Source organism: Urocitellus parryii, chromosome 2 (genome assembly GCF_045843805.1).
Source record: "Urocitellus parryii isolate mUroPar1 chromosome 2, mUroPar1.hap1, whole genome shotgun sequence".
NCBI classification, from domain to species: domain Eukaryota; kingdom Metazoa; phylum Chordata; class Mammalia; order Rodentia; family Sciuridae; genus Urocitellus; species Urocitellus parryii.
The window spans coordinates 222,280,881-222,301,446 of record NC_135532.1 but is presented as its reverse complement, the minus strand read 5'-3'; the positions used below and the strand labels follow the sequence as shown (position 1 = coordinate 222,301,446).

Below are 20,566 nucleotides of genomic sequence, written 5' to 3'. Positions count from 1 at the left end.
ATGCCTGACTGCTGCTCTCACTTAACATAATGCTTTTGAGATTTATCGAGTTGGAGGATTGTTTTACTCAGCTATTTTGCCACTGTGACTAAAAGACCCAACCAGAACAGTTTTATAGGAGGAAGATTTTATTTGAGGGCTCATGGTTTCAGAGGTCTTAGTGCATAGAAGGCCAGCTCCATTCCTCAAGGCTCAAGGTGAGGCAGGACATCATGGTGGAAGAGTTGGCAGAGGGAAGCAGCTCCCATGTTGATCAGGAAGCAGAGACAGAGAAATTCCACTCACCAGATACAAATCTATATCCCAAAGCCACATCTCCATGCCCCACCTCCTCCAGCCACACCCTCCTGCCTCCAGTTACATTCAGTTGATTCTATCAGGGGATTAATTCACTGATGGGGTTAAGACTCTTGTAACCCAATCATTTTTTTTTTCTCTGAACCTTCTTGCATGGTCTCACATGTGAGCTTTTGGGGAACAACTCACAACCAAACCATAATAGGGATGTATCAGGATTTAATTCCTTTTTATTATCAAATACTATTTCATCACACGAATGTACCACATCTTGGTTAACCATTCTGCAGCTGATGGATATTTGCTATTTTTCACCAGGTGATCATCAGAGATTTTATGCCATTTATTACTTTTTTTTTCCAAAAAAGTACAGTGTGCCCATTATGTAAAACTATATTTTTAAATATGTGGGAGTATCACTTAAAAATCATTCATTACTAAGTTGCCTTTGATGAGAGATTAGGAGGCATGAAATACTTTCAAATGGAAAGGTCCAAGTGGATGCACATCATTTTTCATGACAGTTGAGTGTATATTTTTTCAGTAAAAAAAAAAAAAACAACAATGTTAACACATGAGTTACTATTGTTTTCTGGAGCATAATCAAAATATTACACTTGAGGAAATATACTATGGCTTTGGGAATCATGGGCTTACAAAACCCAGTGCTCTTTGTCTGAAGAGTCTGTGTCCCCTCACTGGTTTCATGACCCGACATGCCACCCTTAGTGACACTCAGGTGGTCCAAAGTTAGTCCTGCAGCCTCTCAGCAGACCACACAAGGTGGCTTTTGGGAACACACCGACACTGCGTGTGCACCAAGGATTCCAGGCTTGCTTTCAGTGTGTGAGAAGACAAATGAGCATCCATTTGCCACCGGTGAATACATGGCCCCTGGGTTTAACTTGGAAGCTGTGTGACAAACAAAATTATATCACGTGACGATTATGCAACATAAGGTCATCAACAAAATTTTGGACTGAAGATCCAGGTGTGACAATTGAGTGGTGGTGACGATTATGCAGTGAAATAGGGTGGATTTTTTCCAATTCTTGGCTCCTATAAATAAGGCTGCTATGGACTTTGTTCTAGCAGTTTCTAGGTGGACATGTTTTAATTTCTCTTAGGTGTTTAACGATGGTAGAGTTGCTGGCTCATACAGTAAACCTGCATTTACCTCTTTAAGAAAGTGTTGAGAAATTTTCCCACATGGGTGCACCTTGTTCCTGCCCACCAGCGAGTGGCGTGTGAGGACCCACGTTCTCCCCATCCTGTGAACATATTTTCTATCCCTCTTGTTTACAAATCACACCCCATTAGAGAGTACGAGGTCACAGCTCTTAATTTGGGAAATAGTCTGTCACTGCTCACCTCTGCGTGGTGGTGGCCCTGCTGTCCTGGAGCATCCTGGAGCTCTCCAGAGTGGGGAGGGGGCAGGCCGACTCTTCAGCCAGCCGGGTCTCACCCAGGGAGGGCGCGGGGTGGGAAGGCTCAGGGGCATGAAGCTGGAGTTAGGCTGAGGGCACACATGGGTAACCCAAGGCCTAGGGGAGGCCCTGGTTCCCTAGTGGCCATCTGAAGGCTGAGGAGATGACTGTCATGGAGACAGGTTTGAAGAGCCAGGTTTGGATCACAGGCACAGAAGGGATTCACCATCTTCCCAAGTCGTCATTCAGCCACAGAATTCAATAATAATAAGCCACTAATCAAATATTTATAGTGCTTTTCATTATATATTACCTTGGGTCTGCAATAGAAGACTAATTTCTTATGATGATAAGACTAATGGGAATCTAGCCCTTGGATATATTTGTACATGCCATCATAGTCTCAGTTTTCTTGGACCTCGTGGCTGTCAAAATGAAGGATAAGTTTTGAATACCTCTAGGATTTGGAAATAAATTATATCACTTTTTGCCCAAGGTCATCCAAAGCCATCTGTACAGTAATTCTGCATTTATGATGTAAAAGCTGGAATGAAACTTTAAAATACCATCCAACATCTGCCAGATAAACTTGTAGAAATGAGTTTATTGGTCAACACACATGATTGAGCACCTGTGGTATCCTAGGCACTGGGAGCACTGAGATTAACGCACATTTATTGAGCACCTTTGGTATGCCAGACCTTGGCAATCCCATAGAGTCAGGTACTAGAGTCTTCATTCCTGCCCCTGAGGAATGGCAGCACGTCACAGTGTGTTGGTGGCAGCAGGGAGTGCACCTTGAGAGCACATATGGGGGCCATAGCATGGCAAACTGAAGAAGGGCTGGCTGGGATCAGGAGCAGGGTTCCAGGGACATGAAAGCATGATGTGAAGGCCAGCAAGACTGGAGCGCAGAGGACGGGGTGGGGTCTTCACAGGGAGAGGATGGCACAGTCCACTAGAAAGGTCAGGAGGCGTCCTGGAGACATGACATGCCAGGTGTGGGCTGGGTGGCAGGGACACACGCAGGGCGGCACAGTGCCAAGTCTGTGATGACAGACTTGTCACCCTGCTTAGGCACGGATGGTGAGAAGCGAGTTCCCAGAACCCGGGAGGAGGAGGGACATTTGATTGACAGAAACAACAAACCCAGGAGACCCAGCAGGGAGTGAGCTAGGGGCTAAGTGGCTAACTTGAGGGGTCTGAGGCTTGGGGACAGCGAGAAGGGGCACTGGAGACATAAAGGGCCCATTTAGGCTGCTGACTATGATTTCATTGTAACAAGAATCTTCCCAACAGTCCAGATATGGGCACAGAAGCCCAAATAAGTCCCTTTATAGGTGCAGAACCTTTGAGGAGAAGGCAGGGGAGGGTCAGCAGCCTGAGATGGGGTGCCAGGGGTATTGTGGTGGAAAGAGAGTACCTCGTGAGCGGTCAGCGAGATGTGGGCGTTCACATTCAACCAGGGTTAGTACCTGGCTCCAAGGGGATGTGGGTCACCTCCATGGTCGCACTGGCCCTCCTTCCTTGGATATCTTCTCAGGCCTGGGGCTGGCCGTCAGGGGCATGACCATGCTGCTACGGCAGAGCTGTTCTAGCTCTTCCACCCTCCTGGTGAAGATGGGAGACAAGAGCATCCAGGGCATCATTTGCATTTGGGAAGCAAAAGCCTGTGATCACATCTGCATCCACCATATGGCAGATGTTCCGTAATTGTGTTTAAAAACATGTGAGTTCTCAGCTGTGCACCACTCCTCGCAGACTTGGGGAAGAAGTGGAATGTAAGGACAAGTGCTCCTCCTCCTCTTAGTAACCTTCTGATGGGACTTGCCTTTAACTTAGACCTTCCAAAGGAAACTGTAGTTTGTCATTATTATAAACTATCAGCAGACACAAACTTCTTGCTGACCTGAGCAGGGACACAGTGCAGCCTTGCCCAGCTGCTGGTGAGGTACGACAGGACCCTCCACCCCAGGATGTGCATGTGCTACCCCAGAGCCAGCAAAAGGGAATTGGCAGGTGTGTTTAAATCCAGCCTCTCGACGTGGGTTCTGTGTTATCCTTAGGCTCCCTGTGATCTCAGGGATTCTTACCAGGGAAGATGGAGATCAGACAGACCATAGGTGATGGGATGAGGGAGTAACAGGTGTGTGCTTTAGAAGCAGCAAGAGGCAAGGAGGCAGACGTTCCCTGGAGACTCCGGGCGGACTGCAGCCTGCCAGGCATCTTGACTTACCCCTGTGAAACTGAACTTGGCTGTCAGCCCTCAAAACCTGTAAGAGAATAGATCTGCTATTTTAGGCACACAATTGGTTATAGCACCAAAAGGAAACTGATACTGTAGGACAGTAACTTGGAGGGTTTTCCTTCCATTTCCCTGGTCAGATGTCCTGCTGAGTTTGTGCTGAGACTTTCCTCCACTGGGGGCGATGCAAGCAGTAAGCTTGATTCAGGGCCCCTCTCCCCTCTCTACCCATGGGCAGTGTAAATCCAGAATTCCTGAGGAGGCATCTTCTTGTCCAAAGCCCTGGCAATCTGGTCTTTTTTAGACAACACAAGAGAGCCACTGATGTAGAAACACAATCTCTGAAATAAGGAAATGGAAAATTTCCCTTTTGATCCACGCTTTCTCCTTACGGATAGGCCTCAACATGCCCTTTGCCTACAACACAGCTGCTAATGTCTTAAAATGTCAGTGTAGGGTAATTGTCCAAAATATATGAGTTTATTCCTGAAAATAAAGCATTTTGAGAGCTCAGACTATGGTTTTATTTATTTTTTTAATTTTTTTTTTAGTTTTCGGCGGACACAACATCTTTGTTTGTATGTGGTGCTGAGGATCGAACCCGGGCCGCACGCATGCCAGGCGAGCGCGCTACCGCTTGAGCCACATCCCCAGCCCGGACTATGGTTTTATTTAGGGCAAATAATTGGGAATGGAACTTTCTCCCTTATTTATGCTAAATTCTTTGATTTAAACTTGTTCCAGTTTTAAATCTTTTCTAATTTTCCACAATTTTTTTCCTAAGTGACACAATCAATCCTGCATATGTAGTTTGTAAAAGCTTGAAGCACAGAAGTTGAAAAACCAGAAAACATTTGTGTTTCTGGAATGCAGACCCTCAACATTTCGTTATGTCTTTGCCGGTTTTACTTGGGTGCTTGCTTGGTTTTTTACCTCTCTGTGAACAGTTCTCCACGCCGGTGTGTTCTGCTGTAATATGCTCCTAGCGGTAGCTCTACATTTTGTTACCTGTCCTTCTGTTATTAGATGGTTCTCTGTTGCGCATTTAGATTTTTTCAGAAATTTTGTTGCTTATTCATATGCTTTTGCCCATTTCTTTTTTTGGTGTGTTATTTGAAAGAAAGTTTTGTATAAGTTTTATAGTTTCTCCTCCTCCATCTCCTCCTCCTCTTTTATGTTAGGGTTATTAATTTATGCACTCTTTGAAGGTCATTGTCTATCTTTTAATTTTGCATATTGTAAGGTCTTTGTTTTTGCTATGGAAGTATAATTAAATTTTATGTAATTTAAACTATTTGCTGTTCATTTGGGGCAAATCTGTCGTAATAGTTACTCCTTATTCTTTGTAAGTTGACTTTCTATCTGTGTGGCACAAACCAGATCTGGACTGTCTTCTGTGTCTGGATCCAATGTGAGTTTCTTCCTCCACTGGGGAAGAGCAGTCTCTAACACTTAATCCCCACTTGATTCGTTCCACGTTGAGAACAGTTTTTTCCCCTTTAGCATATTTTTGTACCATAATCCTCCTATTGACTAACTTTATAGTTTACTATGTAACCTGATCTTAAAGCAGCTTGAGGCTAAGTTCAAGTGTGTGTGTGTGGGGGGTGTGTGTGTGTGTGTATGAATAATATTATGTGAATCCATAAATGTACATACACTTATATTGTGAGTTTAACATGTAAGAAAAAAAATTTCCATCAAATGAAGGACTTTTTACCCTAAATAAAAATAAAATCTTTAGTACATGGCTTAGTACAATAGTTTACCACTATTAACAACATAACAGATAAATCAGAAAAACAACAGCAACAACAAAAAAGTTCCTTCACTTGTATTAAATATGATGAAAATAAAACTGGTTTCTTTCTAACAAGGTAGGAGAAACCTGAGCTGGAGTAAGCTCTAGGCTTCTGGAATTTCCCCATTCAGCTCTTTCTCTGCTTATGTTCCAAACAATTGCATAAAAGCAATCCCAAACAAATGTTTATAGTGGCTGCACTCTGAAATACTGATAATGAATTCTACATAACAAGCACACTCTTTCCCCCGGCTGTTTGCATTTAAAGTATACATTTTGCAGTAATTTTGATGACTTCATTTTGAAGTGGTTCTTAACAGACATTTTGGAAATGTCTCATGTCATGAATTTATTCATAAACCAGCTTGTCAAAAACTTTAGCATTCCCTGGGAAGAATGTCTCAGAGGCATGGGTGGTGGTTTTACCTGTAGCCTTCGCCATTTTGAAAGGTCCTAACTCATCTCTGCTTCCTGTTCCATGTTCTGGCTCACTGCCACTGGGTTGTAAACAGTGGGGAAAAGAGACCACCACACTGAGTTCCAGCCGTGCATCACCTCTTAGTGCTGTATATTCCCCTCCAAGCAGGGTGATGACTTGGGTTTGGGAAAGGGTGAAAAACCAACCATGGTGTCTTGCAGCAGGAGAGGCAAGATCAGCCTGATGCACCATTTTTTTTTCACATGCTAATTGCCCCTAATGAGGACTGATAGGCCTAATGTTTTTTGTTTCATAAATAAGCCACTGGGTTGTGAAGAGGTCAGCATATTCAAGGTGAGGTGTGGGCTGCCCCACAGAGGGCGTTACTAGGGAGCTAGAGCAAGGACTGGAATGTTTTAAAGTAACACCAGGGTACTTACCACGTATGGTTCCTATCCCGATCTCTTTAGAAGTGAGAAAAATGTGTATGCTCTTGCCTTTCCATTCTGGAAATTAGAGTTGGAAATGGATGCTCTTTTGAAGCCCTTATCAGACTTTCATATCAGCATGCATTCCTGGAGATTTACCTAAAATGCAGATTCTTGGGCAGAGTCTGAGATTCTGCCTGTCTAACCAGCAGCTAAGGGATACTCACACTGTCGCTGAGCCAGGGACCACACTTTGAGTGGCTTGCTGATTCCAGCCGACAGGACGAAGGGCACAGAGCCCAACCTCAGTAGACTCAGGACCTCTCCGCATAAAAGGGCATGTGCTTAAGGAGACAGAAGATTGTAAAGGATGAAAGTCTACCTGATTGTGAATCCTGGCTCTACTCATGCTGAGTTGTAGGTAATACCAACCAACACCAGAGTCAGTGGTCAGTGGCAACAGAGACCTGTTTGGGGCTCACACGATGAGTTGGATGGAGTGCTGGACACTGCTCTGCTCACTCAAGAATCCACGCTGAAGGGAGCTGTTTCTGGGACTTCCCATCTCCCCTCCATTTTGGGGGAACCTGCAATGACTCTGGAAACTTCTACTCTGATTAGCATATGTCATCACCACTCATAGGCTAGGAAAAGTCACATGACTAGGCTTGACGGGGAGCAGAGAAGTGGACTCCTCTTACACACCACAGCTGCAGGAAAAGGGAGCAAAGAGTGGCACAAGAGCAGCTGTCCACAGCAGCTGGCACCTTGAGCTCTTGGGCCTCACGGGACCATTTGGAGGACTGAGTGAGCTGGGTCAGAGAGCAACAGCACCTGACCTACAGGAGGCCACAGGAAATGTCTGCCATCATAACTGCCCTTGGTTTGTTCTGAACCCTCCCCAGATCCTCTCTGCATAATTTCTGCACCTTTGAGGTTGAGAGAAACTGGCTTCCCATCTTTCATGATAGACAAAGCATTCTGAGGCCCACTAAGCACCATACCCACAGGCTGCCCAAGGCGATTGGTCAATCAGATGCCCACCTGCTGTTCTAGAAGCCCAGATATCCACACAGTTATTTCCAAGTAGTTCTAGGTGATGGCCTCATCTCTCTGCCCACCATATTTTCTGAGATTTTGGCTTGAGTTTCAGATCTCTTGATCCCTTTGTCTAGTCTGTGGTTTTGTCTTATGGTCTGTTCTGTGACTATTTACTCTACTGTCATTTATTGAGTATCCAACATCGGCCAGCTGTTGAGTAGAAACAAGATACATATAAAGTGTGTTTATTGCAGAATAAAGGTTTACAAGTGCCTTTACATATTAGCCCTCATTAATTACTACTTGTCATGGGGTGGGTATGGGAGCAGAGGTGGGATGTGGTCTGAATGAATGGCGATCTGGGAAGCCTGAATGTGCTCAGGGAGCCAGGGGGAATCATCAGAGGCTTTCGAGCAGGGCACGCATAGGACCTGAGCTTAGGGGAAATTGAAGGTGGTGTGGAGATTGCAGGAGAGGCGGACAGTTGGGTCCTGGGTGGAGATTACAGGGGCTTGAGGGAGCAGGATGGAGAGAGTGGGGTGTGGACATGTATGTCTGGGGGAGATTGAAGTACCCAATGGCTGCAAATCTCTGAATATCATCCTGGTTCCGTGACCAGAAAGAGAAGCTGTGGGAGGGCAGGCAGTGTAGGTGAAGGAGGACCTGCATTCATCTGGGGGCAGGAGTTTGTCCTGCAAAGGGAGCAATGATATAGACACGTTTGGAAAAGGGGTTCAGGAATCTGCAAACCAGCAGTCCAGACTAACCTGCTGAGGACCCATTACACCCCACACATCAAAGCAATATCAGTCTCAGTGCCTGAAAGGAAGAGTGTGACCAAGAGCCATATGGGTCATGAATGCCAAAGACTCAGATCTTGTTAACGGAAAGGTTCGTATTACCATTAACAAGTTTGACTAAGAACAGTCTTGCTCTACTCATGATGCTCTTGTTTTTGGAGCTGTGTGTTGCAAAACAGAGCTGATGCGTTAAATTTAACTGTGATTTAAACTGATGTTGCCTGAGTCTCCAGAGACCCATGAAACACAAGTGGGGTGGAAAAGCAGCCTCTCCCATTGTTGCCTAATGATAGAAAAGATTTGAGAATCAAACGTATTGGGCCAGCCTCACTGTGCAGCAAGGAAAAAATGAATTAATTATAAATAAGATGAATAAATAATTTAAATATATCACTTATTGCCTCTTTATTGCTCAACACTTGAAAAATTATTTCAATTAGAAACTTAAACTCAGTTTGATAGACGATGAAGAGTGTGCTGCTTAAGATAAATGGAAGTCCCTTTGTGATATAAAAATTTGATTTTGCAGTATGAGCTCTATTAAAAAGAAATTAATAATCTCCAGAAAAGAAGAGGTAGCACCAAGGAAGGGTAGCCTTTTCCCACAGAATATGGAGTCTTTTAAGAGGAGAAGTTGATGTGCTTGTTACAGATAGAATTAAAAAATCAAAACCACAAAATGCTATCAATCCCCCCAAAAAGTGCAATAAATGTCTGCTCTTCTAGATTTCATATTAAAACCACAGAACAGGTGCGCTACACATACTTCACCTGGTTTTATCATTTTTTTCTTTGCCCAAGGAAGAGTGCGATTCCTTCTTTTTGTTTGGCTTCATAAAAACATGTTAGAGCCATTTCTTCCCTGTCACACCTTCAGAGTGAAGGAGTCACTTCTGACTGGAGCCGCCCGGGACCTGATGTCCTGGGACGTTGGTGAGAATCCTGTGCTTCTTTCTCTGTGCTGAAGACCCGCCCCGCCCCAGCCCTGGCTATTCAGATGCTGACGCTGCCTGACCCTGTGGGTGTCCACCTAAACCCAGCACCTTTCTTATCACAGGGCTCCAGGCCGCCATACCAGTTCATCTACCTGCATCTGTCCCCAGGTCTCAGGGCCTTAAGCAACTCAGCAAGGCTCTGTCTCTAAATGAAATGTATTTTTAAAAAGGGCTAGGGATGTGGCTCAGTGGTGAGCAACCCTGGGTTGAATCCCCAGTACCAAAACAAAACAGAACAAAACAAAAAAGAAAGATCTTGAAGACTCCAAATATAAAGAAACGATGAGAAGATTGAAATGTTAATTACCTTGATTGGATCAGAGCATCTATATGTATGTGCTGAAATATCACACTTCCCCCATGCGTGAATACACACACACACACACACACACACACACAATGAATACATGTTCATCAAAAGTAAAATAGGTCTATGGAAAAAAGATCTCAGGGCCTAAGAATCTGCAAACTTCATGAGCCCCTTGTCCATCACTGTGACAGGACACCTGACAGAGACAGCTGGGAGGAAAGGTTCGTTTGGGCTCCTGGTGCTGGTCCAGGTCGCTTGGTCCTGTTGCTCAGGGCCTGTGGCGAGGCCGTACTTCATGGTGGAGGCGCGTGGCGGAGGAGGATGCTCGCCTCAAGGCAGCCAGGAAACAGAGAAGAAGGGCTGGTTCCCAACATCCCCTCAAGGGCAACCCCCAGTGACCTGACGGCCCTCCACGGGGCCCCACCTCCTAAGGCTTCTGCCAGCGCCCAGCAGTGCCCCAGGCCAGTGACCAAGCCTCAACACGTGGCCTTTGGGAGCCGCTCCAGGTGCAGTCCACCGAGGTCATCTTGTCTGGCCTGGGACCCGTCTGCTCGTTTGTTAACTCTGTGGGAACGCCCGTCGCCTCCTGTTTTCTTTCAGGCTACAGAAGTGAGTTCTTCTCTTCCAGATGTGCACCAGAGGGCCTCAAGTGGACACTGGCAGACCTCTAAGAATCGCCTCCCTGCCCCATCCCATGACCAAGAGTGCCACTGTCCACCGAAGGCCAAGGCTCACGAGGGTCCCTGGCAGGGCTCCCAGCGCCGGTCAAGCAGTGTCCGCTCGGCCTTGAAGGTCCTCAGCAGAGGGTGCCCCCGGTGGCGCTCGGCCTGCAGAGCCGCCCTGGGCCGGCAGGGGGTGGCCTCTGATCTACGTGTGAGCCGCACTCTGCAGGTGCAGTGGGGCTCCTGCAGCCCCCCCAGTGTTCCCAGACGAGGGTAGACTTCTGCCCTCCTTACTCTCATGCACGGAGCTCTTCACCTCTCCTGCCACAGATGCACTTGTCCAAATTCCTAGGTTGGAGCTGCGCTCTCAATGCGGTTCCATGTGAAGATGGCCTTTAAGGAAGTAATTAAATAAAAAAAATGAGGCTCTTCGGGTGGCCCTGACCCACTCTGGCAATGTCCATATAAGAAGAGGAGAGTAGGACGTGGGTGTGGCTAGAGCAGTGCTGTAAAGGCCCAGGGACAGGTGCTGTCTGCCCGCTGGGAGAAGGGTTGCTGGAGGGAGCAGCCCTGCGGTTCCTCACTCTTGGACCCCAGCCTCCAGGGCCCTGTGGAGAAGAGCCTGTTATTTCAGCCACGCAGCCTGTGGTGCTCTGCGGCTCAGCCTGAGCAGGCTGAGACACCACCCCTGCTCCCGAAGCCACGGGGGTGGGGGCAGCGTCCCTCTGGGAGACCGACACCCAGTGAGCTGCAGGAGAGGCCGTGGCCTGGGCTCCGTGGCCTGGGTTCCAGACCTGTGGGGTCAGGGCCGTGTGAGCAGTCATGTTTATTTACAGCCTGACGATTATGTGGCCTCTTGGAGACAAGAAATCGTTTGTTTCCTGACTCTAAGAACTATGGTGGCACCTTTGACACTTCATTATCTTGTTGTACAAACAGCTGGCTGTCCCATGGCCACTGGAGCACACTGTTGGTGTGGCCCAGTCTCTTTCCCTTCCCCACGAACCAGGGCCTTTGGGAAGACAGACTGACGTGCCTCCTGCCCACTGCCCATCCATGGGGAGGCAGCAGCAGCTCAGCCCTCGGTCTCCCTGTCCCACAGAGCTCCAGATACGTGGTACTCAACCCCTAGAAAATTCATAAATTCTTTTCTGTTTGTTGTGCTTTACCCCAGAGCATGGGAACATCTTGGATAGTTCATTGCACCAGAGACCACATGTGCACACACACACCATAACCAAACACACACATGTGCACACATTCACACACTCCACAAACCACATACACAGACTGCACACATGTGCACACACAGGTGTACATTCCATAAATCACATACCATGCACATGTGCACCTGCCACACACATCACAGTGCAAACACATGTACACATACCTAAGCACCACATGCAGACTTATACTACACATCAACAGAACCCATTCATGCACACACACCACTCACACACACCACACATGTATGTGTACAAATATGCCACACAGAGACATGGTACATGCCACAGACAGCACACACAGACACATACAACTCAACACACAGTGTGCACACACAAACACACAGACTATACACATACCACACGGCACTCGTATACACACCACACAGGCACACGCACCACACACAGCATCCCCCCCCCACAGTGCACACACACACTCACCTTCACAGTTTCTGTTCCCAAGAGTCAACAGACCCAATGGTCTGTTGGAGTGACTGCAGGGCAGGCTGGTGGGAATGCAGGCCCCACAAGTTCTAGGTACCCGTGTACATGACCTGTCCCATATGATGTCACTAAACTTCAACATACGGAATGTCGATGGGTTCTAGAGGCACTTCCCTTGTAGAGGGCAAGTCAGGTTGTCAGGACCTGTGTGGGTTCTTCCATGAAGCCTGAGACAAAGTGGATCAGGGCCTCTAAGCAAGGCCAGCTGCAAGGGGCTGGTAAAGGCAGGCAGTCAGTCACACCGTTTCCATAAAGACAGTGAGAGGTCTGAGGCTCCCGTGAGTTCTGGGTGTTGACTCGGAGCCTCTGCCCCTGGGGAGGAATGGGAACCAGCCAGTCCTGCGCTGAGCCTTAAATGTCAAGGAATGGGAACCGGCCCTGGTTAGGAAATGTGAGCAAGACGTGTTAACACTAGATCTGCCAGCACTGAGGCCTGGGTGGACAGTGCTCGGCCCAGGGTCCCCAGCACCGAGTCTGGAATTCACATCTAACAGCAAGAAAGAGAGCAGAAGAGTCCATTTACTCCTTACATGATGTGCAATGTTTTAATTACCGAGGCAGCTTATCAGGACCGGATGACACTGCTGCTCTGAGTATCCAATTTTGTTCCAATCATTTACACAGCTGCACAGCTACTTGGATATCAGCACTTATAGCCCGTTAGCATGTGAGGTTCTAGAGCATCTACCCCACTGAAGTTCATCAGACTTTTCCATGTATGTGTGCATGTGTGCAGTCACACACATGCACACAGACATAAGTAGACCATGTCAGTCTGTTCTCCTGACCCACCCCAGAAACTTCCCATGACGGCCACTTCTTCATTAGAGCTAAAGGTGCGAGATCTGAGCGACTCTCTAAAGGTGTGCTTCCTTTTTATCTCAGTCCTCTTCTGGCGGCTCAGATTTGCCAGTTATCCTTCCTCATATTTGACTGTTCAATGCTTCTCTGATGCGATTCTCTTCCTATAGTGTCATCAAAGTCATCTGCTCCAACGGCATCTTTCAGCACGTAGATGTACCATGTTGTCCATTCCAAAGGGCAGGACAGAGCATTTATGATGAAATTCTTTTTGTAGCTCCCAGCAATACCTTACTATTGTCTCAAGCTTAATGAGAGTCAACTATATGCCAGGTAATAACGTAAACATTAAGATTTTTCTTGTAGAAATTCTAAGCTTAGATTCTGGTTGCCAAGTAGAGAACAATTCTTTTAAAGGTCATAGCTAAAACCATGGCAGTGTAACATTGCTGGATTCCACAAATGGTGTTAAACAATGACCACGACGACAACAACAACAACAAAAAACACCAAAGGTCAGTTGCTAAATAAATCTTTGTAGCTGATTACAACATATCCCTATAATAATCTGGTTTAAATTAGAAGTTGGAGTGTGCCTTTAGATTTAAATCATCATGGATGATGTAAATCATCAAAGGTTCTCTTATTTTTTTAAAAAAATTCACACATGACATTTTATAGGGAGCTAGACATATTGTATGCCCCAATTGCTGAATTTCTAGAACACTGGAACTTGGAGATTAAAGATAGCAATTGCCAGAAGTCACCTCACATTGCCAGCTTGAGGTCACAGAAATTGGAGATAAGAATCAGTGATCCCACATGAAAATAAAGTGGGACAAACGTGGCTGCCTGGGTGAGGTTCCACCGTGGCTGTGGTTCTGTGGCCATTTTCCTGGGACTCAGATCATGTTTCCTTCAGTGAGGCCATTAAATCAAAGTCCTTCCTCTTGCCAACCGAAACTATGCTCTAACCCAAAGGGGGACACAAGTGAGTTCTGGCAGGGTCATGTCGCTATTGCCTGGATTTTCACAATATTGTCCTTTTAGATTAAAAATAAGGGCATGTGGGTTAAATGTTTAGTTTTATTCAGAACACAGAAGTCCAGTTTTAGAACAAGAAAAAAATCCAGATGCACTTGTTATGTTTCCTTGGTGGAAGCATGTCCTCGTCTCAGAACCCAGCACAGTTGGTGGACAGGCACGTGTGAGGTGTTCTTGGGAGAGAGGCCAGGGAGCGGAAGACCTCTCTGCTTCTTCTGGCTGTGATATCCTGAGGTAGTCCCACGAGAGCTTTTCCTAGAGCAAGTCAGTCCTCACTGGGGCCTTGTGGACAGCCAGCAGGTGGACCTTCAGCCTCTTCATGCAACATGGTGTCCATGGTCTGTAGCTTCTTCTCCTACTTCCGGTTTGCTTTTGAGGATCCTTTTAAATTGATTTCCTCAATCTAAAACTGGGGGAGGAGTGGGGAAGATTAATGTAGGATGGTTTTGCCCTCTGTCTTTGGGTCTGACCCTGATTTCCAACCTGGTACCCCCTACCTCTGTCCAAGGAGCAGCGTCGTATCAGCATCTGCGCACAGTGGCCGCCCTTGCTAGAAACCTGCTGGTGGGTCCCCAAACCAGTCAACCTCGTGGTCAGGAATGTGAGTGGCCTTGTGTGCTACACTGAATCGCTTCCTCTGTACATAGTGGGAATTTCACAAGTATGTGTGCGGTCGATTAGTGAAATGAGAGGATCTGAATCAACTGTGGCTGAGGGGTGCCGAGGGGAGCCACCGTCCAATTTAAACAGTACAAGGTCATAGCGCATGTGACCCTGGGAGGGGCTGAGTGTCTAGTTGAGAAGTGGTGTGGGGTGTCAGTCAGGAGCCTGGTGTGAGTCGATGATGGATCTATCCAGTGTCAGCAAGAGGAGGTCACAGGAATGCACTGCGTGTCTCTCCGGATGAGGCCACATGTGATCTTTGTGCCACTGTGGTGGTGATGCCAACCACGAGAAGGGAGACTTTGCAGGGTGTGACCCATACCAAGGTCTGGAGGAAGACCATACATGTTTGTGTGCTCTCTGTGAGGCTGTAATGCCAACCATGCACCTCAGGTGGACATCACACTTGAGAGTGTTCGACCCCTGAGTGTGGTCTGAGGCTGTTGGACAGATTTTGTGTTTTTGCAGTAATGTTTCCATTTTTTTTCAGAATTTGTGTTCTTGCAAAAGACTTTCCCAGCTTGTATTTTGTGAGAGATCCAACATGATCTTTAGGAAACAGAAACTGTGTCCATGTTGGGGGAAGTCTGGTGTTCAAATATGTTTAGAAAACAAACGTAATTTCAAAGTTAGTCTTTGGGCTTTGGAATCAGGTAGGGCTGGGTTCTAATCCTGGTGGGTAATTGCTAGCTGAGTCATCCTGGGAAAGTTATTTGGCTTTTCTAGTTTGAAAAATGAGAATAATCATACCTCACTCTGGGAATTGACTGGGGATTAAATATGATTCTGTGTCTATGTTCATATTTATAGCTACTTTTGTGTGTGGCCTACAGTAAGCTACAAATATTAGTTATTACCGTCATTATCATAATTAGTGTTTCCTCCTCTTGGGAATGTAAACCAAACATCAAGGACTCTGAAGAATTCCGTGGCAAAAAATGGTGACTTCCTCTGACCAGCGGGTCCTTACACTCTGACCGAAGAGCTCAGGTTTTTACTGAGCACAGATGCAGTGTTCCCAGGAACCCACTTTGAGAAGAGCACTTAAGATGGAAGAGCACACGGATCTCCGTGGTGGTGTTGAATTAAAGGTGCTAGTTCCCTGGGTGTGAACACGAGGAAAACTTTCTTTGAGGGCTCAGGGGCCATAGACAGCAGGCTCCATTCCTCAGGGCTCAAGGTGAGGCAGGACATCATGGCAGAAGAGTGTGGCAGAGGGAAGCAGCTCACATGATGATCAGAGGCAGAGAGAAAGGTCTCACTGGTCAGATACAAATATATACCCCAACGCCACGCCCCCAGTGCCCACCTGGTCCAGCCCTACCCTATCCACCTTCAGTCACCACTCAGTTAATCCCTAGGGAGGGTTAATTCACTGACGGGGTTAAGACTCTCACAACCCCATCATTTCTCCTCTGAGCCTTCTTGCATTGTCTCACACGTGAGCTTTTGGGGACACCTCACATCCAAACCATAACACCGAGCCTCCTGCATAGTGCCAGCACTGCCGGCTAGGACCTCGCTAAGGACATAGTGCATGTCCACGTGGCAACAGCAAGACCGGGATGTTCAGGTAAACAGTTGTTTCAGGTGACATGCTCACATATCAGCTCCAGGGACACAATGTCACCAGAGTGGAGGACCACGAAAGGAGAATGTGAGGAAGGAGAAAGCCCGAGTCCGTGTTCCACCGAGTCCCTGATGACGTGAACGTGTGTTCCTCTCAATGGCTGCCACGCAGAGGAGGGGACCTGCTGCTCTTCTGGCCTTCGTACCCCAGTTCCCAGGCCTCTCCTGACGTCTCACAGATCAATGCATATCTAATGACAGGGTGACTCACTGACCAAGTGAATGAGTGAAAGGACCACAGGTCTCGTCCTGCGAGTCAGTCGCATTAGACGCCACATCCCAGAGGCTGGGGGACGGCCACGCTACAGTCCCAGTTAAGCATCTCTTATCCAGGAGGCCTGGGACCAGACCTGTTTTGGACTTTTTCGATTTTAGAATATTTACATGTATATCATGAGCTACTTTGGTGGGGAAACACCATCTAGACATGGAATCTGGTTGTTGCAGACACCCTTACACAGAGCCTGACAGTAATTTTCTGCAGTGTCTTTAGTGCACCCGCCTTTTGACCCTGACCCCTCACATGAAGTCAGGTGGGGAATTTCCCTCTGTGGCCTCGTGTCAGAACTCGAAACTTGCAGATTCTGCAGCACTTGAGTTTTGGATGTTTGGATGAAGAATGTCTAACCCATAGCTGAAAGATATAGGCGGGGTTAGGATTTAGGTAGTATAGAAGAGCATTACTTCTGTGTATCTTTTGCCGACTGTGATTCCAGTTTTTGTCAGTTAAAAGTCTTTGCTGTGGTCCTGCTGAGAGTGCTGACTCAGGGATGTTCCTGCCCTTTATTTTAGAGACTTCAGGAGTACCAGGAGCATCATGGGAGAGCAGGGGCAGTCATGAGAACCCCCACTGTGAGCTCCTGGAAGGGGGTGTGTTGGGATCCAGGAACTCAGCCCTCACATCCAGGGCCCCTCTGGTCCTCGGGATGACAGAAGCTTCCTGTCAGTGTTGTCTCAATTTCAGGAGGACAAAAACAACCAGATGTGAAGGTCCTCAAACGAGATCTCCTGCAGACTTGTCCATCGCATGGTGCGTGCCGCTGTTTACAGCATTGAGCCCCACCAAAAAAAGTTCATATTTGTGGATCAAAACAAAGTATATTTACATTTTTTTCATGTTTGGGATGTGCAGTATTCCCCCAAAAGCTCATGTTAGTCAACACAGGAATGTTCAGAGGTGAAATGATGAGATTATGAGAGCTGTGACCTGCTCAGTGGATTGATCCATTTATGGTTTGGTAATTTGAACGGTATGTTGGGTTGTAACTGTAGGCAGGGTGTGTGGCTGAAGGAGATAGCTCAATGGGGGTGCCCTTGGGATTCTATCGTGTCCTCCCGGTTTCTCGCTGACTCTTTCATCTTTCTGGCTGATGCGAACCTGAGCAGAGTCCCTCCACCACACCCTCCTGCCATGGCCTCCCCTTGGGCTCAGAGGAGTGGGTCTGGCTGACCAGGGACTGAGCCTCTGAAACTGCAATCTCAGCAAGAACTTCTAAATTGTCCTCGTCCAGTATGTGGGTCACAGGAACGAAAAGTTGATTGATACACACTTTTTCTGTATTTATCTCTACTTCTGAGAAATTTGTCGTGCAAAATGATTTCATTTGTTTGAAAACATCTGTGCATTTAGACATTGTGAACTAGAAGGCTAAGTCATGTTTCTTCAATGGCTGTGAGGAGCACCCAGTCATTAAGACATGTCATGATGGCCTTGTCTGGAACGAATGTTATGCTAGTCCATTCCAGGCCGATAAAATGGCACACATGTGCCGAGTGGCTTAAAAAAATATTTTTCCCCTCAGAGTTCTGGAGGCTGGAAGTTTGGATCAAAGCATTGGAAGTGTTGTGAGGGCCTGCTTCCTGGGTCAGAGATGCCCATCTTCTCTGTTATGGTGTAGGTAGGAAGTATCCCTCAAGAGCTCATGTGTGAGACAATGCAAGAAAGCTTGGGGGTGAAACGATTGGGTAATGAGAGTCTTACCCAATCAGCACATTGACCCCATGAGAGGTATTAACTAGTAACCCGTGGCAGGTGGGTGTGGCTGGAGGAAGTGGGTCATTGGGGTCATGCCTTAGGGTTATATATTTTGTCTGTGATGAGGGGAGCTATCTCCCTCTCTCTGCTTCCTGGTGTGATGTCCTGAGTTGCTTTTCTCCCCCACACTCTTCTGCCATGATGTTCTGCCTCACTTTGAGCCCCAAGGAATGGAGCCAGCTGTCTGTGGATGGAGACCTCTGAAACCATGAGCTCCAAATAAACTTTTCCTCCTTCAACTTGTTCTTGTCAGGTCTTTTTGTTGGAACAACAAAAAAGCTGACTCAAACCTCCTCCCTGCGTCCTTGAATGGTGGAGAGTGTGCTGGAGAGCTCTCTGGGGTCCCGTTGGTAAGGGAACTAATGGATTCACAAGGGCTCCCTTGAATGAATTGCTGCCCCCAGTCCCCACCTCACAATGCCATCACGTTGAAGGTTATAAACACAAGAATTTTGGAGGGGCACAGATATTCAGTCCACAACAAATGCTGGCATATTTCTTATACAGTAACCCAAAGCCTAATTTAGATATTCTCTAATAAAATGAGAAACATGAATTATTAGAAATTTTGCTTTAAAAAGTCTCCTTTCACTTCCCAGATGTGGCGTGATATCTGGTTATATACAGGATCAGATTTGACCTTTCTGATTTTTTTTTTTTAAGTTGTGTATGAGAAGAAAGTGCAGAAGGCGTTTCACCAGTGACTTGGGGATAAGTTCTCCAAACAGAAATCTTTGGAAAGTAAGAGAGTCTTTAATTTAGGCATCCTTAATTTGCTTTCCACAATTTAGCACTTCCTGGATTTGGCACTGCGGGATGTGTGAAAGACGTTTTAATGCGGCCGTATCATCCTGGCTGGTGCTCTGTGGTCCCCTGCGTTGGTGTCACATACCCAGGGTCAAGAAGCTTCAGGCCTTTATTCTTCATGCACCCTGTAGCCCCACCAGGTCCTTCCATTGTCTCCCACTGGAGATGTCACTCTTCCCATTGAGGTCCTTCTAAGAGTGACCCTTCTCCTACAGCTGCACTGTGGGTCCTCTGTTTTTGCCCTGCCACTCACTCCCTCACACACCACTGCAGGTTATCACGCTGCCCTCGGTATGGCAGGTGGTCAGCTGTGGGTGGACAGTGGCCACCCCTGGGACCGCTCATGTTGCCGTGCACAGACTCAATCGTTGCAGCTCCTTCTCTAGAATGTGCATACTGACTTGAGCCTCCTCCAGGCCCGTTTTGTCCATCTGCCCTCTGTGTTCCACAATACTCTGGTGGCACTGTGTATCTTGAGGGTGGAGAACAATGCCCATAAACACTACCAGCAGCCCCCAGACAGCCGCAGGGCCTAGCTGCATGGCCCAGCCATCCTCTGCTTCACGAAGGCAGTAAAGTCCTAGTCGCTGGCCGTTGGCAGTGATGTCTGAGTGTGACCCGCCTGAATTCTCAACTAAAGCCTACTATAAACAAGAATTCTAAAGTCATTTGAATTGCTGAGGAGCCATCCTTAACTTGAAATGTATTTATTTCATAAATATGTATTGAACCAGCTGTGAACAAAGAAGTCATCTTCTCCCTTAGAAGTTCATGATCTAGTAGGGAAGGTCGGTGCTGGACCTGAAGTCTCTCACTGCTCATGTAAAATAGAAGCGGAGGAAGGCAGAGGCTGCCGATGCAATGGTTGGACAGAGAGGAAAGAGTCCTCCGAGGCGTGCCTTGGGTGGGCTCTGGAGAGGGGCTTTCTGGAGAGCAGGTGTTCCGGGGGGCAGCACGTGAGAAGGGGCAGCAGCTTAGCCGTTTCCATGACAAAAAGTAGTGCAGTTTGGCCCCGTAATGTAAGTAGGACACCCTTGTGAGGGTCTGCTGAGCAGTGATAATGGCCTGAGCTAGGGTGGTTTCTAAGGAGATGGAAGGAACAGTCAGCAGACGCTGCGAAGCAGGCATTTCCACTACTAGAGACACAGTGCTGCCTGCCACCAGGAGCCTAGGCTGTGTTTTTCTACGTGTTGGAAAATCCACACATGGTAAAAGTGGAAAAAGTAAATGGAAAGTGTTACCACTTAATGGTTTAAAACAACTGAGAATGATCCTAAAAATGTTGAACAACCTAGTTTGCTTTCGTAGACTTGACCTGTCACCTGAAATGCGGACACAGAAACATCCCATTGCTGTTGACCACGCTTAGGCTATATCAACGCTCCACGTGTTAGCTTGCTGAGACCGCCGTCACAGAGTACTGTTAAATAATAGAA

General features: G+C 47.0%; 1 long non-coding RNA gene across 1 annotated transcript; it reads right to left on the bottom strand.

Moving 5' to 3' along the window:
* Positions 1 to 2,363: 2,363 nt before the first annotated feature.
* On the bottom strand, positions 2,364 to 12,448 carry LOC144253267 (uncharacterized). Its single transcript, XR_013343253.1, has 4 exons — positions 12,089 to 12,448; positions 3,818 to 3,997; positions 3,200 to 3,335; positions 2,364 to 2,703 (listed from the first exon to the last, which is right to left on the bottom strand). It is a non-coding gene; the product is annotated as an uncharacterized LOC144253267 (long non-coding RNA).
* Positions 12,449 to 20,566: the final 8,118 nt, after the last annotated feature.